This window comes from Pan troglodytes, chromosome X (genome assembly GCF_028858775.2).
Source record: "Pan troglodytes isolate AG18354 chromosome X, NHGRI_mPanTro3-v2.0_pri, whole genome shotgun sequence".
Classification (NCBI taxonomy): Eukaryota; Metazoa; Chordata; class Mammalia; order Primates; family Hominidae; genus Pan; species Pan troglodytes.
In genome coordinates, this window is record NC_072421.2 from 3,905,234 (window position 1) to 3,908,513 (window position 3,280).

At 47.4% G+C, this 3,280-nt stretch overlaps 1 pseudogene; it reads left to right on the top strand.

The window, feature by feature from the left end:
* Nucleotides 1–293: 293 nt before the first annotated feature.
* LOC473511 (argininosuccinate synthase-like) lies at nucleotides 294–2,535 on the top strand (annotated as a pseudogene).
* The last annotated feature ends 745 nt before the right edge of the window (nucleotides 2,536–3,280 follow it).

Below are 3,280 nucleotides of genomic sequence, written 5' to 3' on the forward strand. Positions count from 1 at the left end.
TACAGCAGGGGGGGATCGGCAGTCAATTCCTACCACTAGAAATGACTCACGTTGTGGCCCAGTAATTCCTGATGTACAGTGCATTATTACTGGATAAATGGCTGCCTCCTGGGAAGATAGAGAGTTCACAGGCCCTCACCCATTTGCCAACTTATTAATTTTCTGTGGCTGTTGTCACAAATTGCTATAAACTTAGTTGCTTAAATGATGCAAATTTATTTTCTTACACTTCTACAGTTCAGTAATTCTGGAGGTGAGAAGTTCAACAAGAGCTTCATTGGGCTAAAATCAAGATGTCGGTAGGCTCAGCGTCACGCAACGTAACAATGTAATAAACCTGCACATGTAACCCTTAATCACAAGTACAAGTTGGCAGTTATTTTAAAAAATAAAAACCTTCACCAAGAATGAAAAATCCTTGTGAATTTCCTTCTGGAATCTCTTTTGAACAGATGTATGGTGTATTCATTTTTTAAACCTGATCTTTGGTCTGGTACAAATGTTGATTTTTTTCCTAATTTTTACATTAAATCATTCCTTAAAGTGGTTATAATTATAAAAGTGAAAAAAAAAACAATAGCAAAAAGGTGTCAGTAGGGCTGCATTCTATTAGAGAAGATGTTGGGCAGAATTCATTTCCTTGCTTTTCAAGGATGGTGGCAGAATTGTTTCTTGTGGTTGTAGAATCGAGGTCTCCCTTTCTGGCTGGCTATAAACTGAACGTCATTTCCAGCTTCCAGAGACCACCATACTCATCTCTCTTCGACTCTGGCTCATGTCTGCCATGGAATCTTGTCTCCCCCTGATAGCCCAGAACTGCCCCAAATGCTGACCAATTTTGACACACAGAGTTCTCAATAGGCTCAGCTCCTCAGCTGATAGGCACTGAATCCAAGCACATCTGACAGCCACACCAAGGCCATGGTGCTCCAAAGGAGCATTCAAAGCTCTTTCAGTGTATACTACCACACTCTCCACCCAGTGTCTGAGCATGGCTCACGGGCCTGGGGCCCATGTTGACCCAAACTCTTGGTCAGTGTGCTAACCCACCTGATATTTCTCATTGATTTTGATGTTGCCTCTAACCTGAAGGGTATTAGTTTGGTACACTTGCTGTAAAAAATTACCTCCTCTTGCTCTATCACCTGCCTCAGGTGCCCGGGGTCCTAGTGGTTCACTGCACTGTGAAGACAGATTCCAGATGCAGGGAACTCACACCTCCAATCCCAGACGCTGTGTCCAGCAAAGGCTCCATGGTTCTGGCCCACAGTGGTGGCCTGGACACCTCCTGCATCCTCATGTGGCTGAAGGAACAAGGCCATGATGTCATTGCCTACCTGGCCAAAATCAGCCAGAAGGAAGACTTCGAGGAAGACAGGAAGAAGGCATGGAAGCTTGGGGCCAAAAAGGTGTTCATTGATGATGTCAGCAGGGACTTTGTGGAGGAGTTCATCTGGCCAGCCATCCAGTCCAGCATCCTGTATGAGGACCACTACCTCCTGGGCACCTCTCTGGCTAGGCCCTGCATCGCCCACAAACAAGTGGAAATCACCCAGCAGGAGGGGACCAAGTATGTATCCTACAGCGCCATGGGAAAGGGGAACGATCATGTCCGGTTTGAGCTCACCTGCTCACTGGCCCTCAGATTAAGGTCATTGCTTCCTGGAGGATGCCCGAGTTTTACAGCTGGGTCAAGGGCCTTAATGATCTCATGGAATACGCAAAGCAACATCGGATTCCCATCCCAGTCACTCTCAAGAACCCGTGGAGCATAGACGAGAACCTCATGCATATCAGCTACGAGGCTGGAATTCTGGAGAAACCCAAGTACCATAAGCACCTCCAGGTCTCTACATGAAGACTAAGGACCTCACCAAAGCCCCCAACACCACTGACATTCTCGAGATTGAGTTCAAAAAAGGGGTCCCTGTGAAGGTGACCAACGTCAAGGATGGCGCCACCCACCAGACCTCCTAGGAGCTCTTCATGTACCTGAACGAAGCTGCAAGCAAGCATGGCCTGGGCCATATTGACATCGTGGAGAACCATTTCATTACAATGAAGTCCTGAGGCATCTATGAGACCCCAGCAGGCACCATCCTTTACCATGCTCATTTACACATCCAGGCCTTCACCATGGATCGGGAAGTGCGCAAAATCAAATAAGGCCTGGGCTTGAAATTTGCTGAGCTGGTGTACACCGGTTTCTGGCACAGCCCTGAGTGTGAATTTGTCCGCCACTACATCACCAAGTCCCAGGAGCTAGTGGAAGGGAAAGTGCAGGCGTCCGTCTTCAAGGGCCAGGTGTACATCCTCGGACAGGAGTCCCCACTGTCTCTCTACAACGAGGAGCTGGTGAGCATGAGTGTGCAGGGCGATTAGGAGCCAGTTGATGCCACCGGGTTCATCACCATCAGTTCCCTTATGCTGAAGGAATATCATCATCTCCAGAGCAACGTCACTGCCAAATGGACCCCTATGCAAGTGGGAGCTGGGGCCTCCTCACTTTGCAGGTCCCCCAAGTACAGGCACTAATTGTTGTGATAATTTGTAATTGTGACTTGTTTTCCCCAGCTGGCAGCGTAGTGGGCCTGCCAGGCCCTAGCTTTGCTCCCTGGTCCCCCTGAAGCCTGCAAAAATAGTCATCAAAGGGAAGGGTGGGGGGCAGCTGCAGTGGGGAGCTATAAAATGACATTTTTTTTTGAGACAGGTTCTGACTCTGTCACCCAGGCTGGAGTGCAGTGGCTCGATCTCGGCTCACTGCAACCTTCACCTCCCGGGTTCAAGTGATTCTCATCCCTCATCCCTCATTCTCATTCTCATCCCTCAGTAGCTGGGATTACAGGCGCACACCACCATGCCTGGCTAATTTTTGTATTTTTAGTAGAGGCAAGCTATCACCATGTTGGCCAGGCTGGTCATGAACTCCTGACCTCAGGTGATCTGCCCACCTCGGCCTCCCAGAGTGCTGGCCTTACAAGCGTAAGTCAACACACCTGGCCAGAAATGACAATTAAAAGAAGATTAAAAAAAAAAATGACCTCCTACTGGGTGGCTGAAAGCAACATAAATGTATTATCTCCCAGTTCTGTTTTTTTCAAAATTCGTTAATTTTTGTGGCTACATAGGAGGTGTATATGTTTATGGGATATCTGCAATGTTTTGATACAGGCATTCAATGCATAGCAATCACATCACAGAGAATGGGGTATCCAGCCTCTCAAGCATTTACCCTTTGTGTTACCAATAATCCAATTATACTCTTTCAGTTATTTTTAAA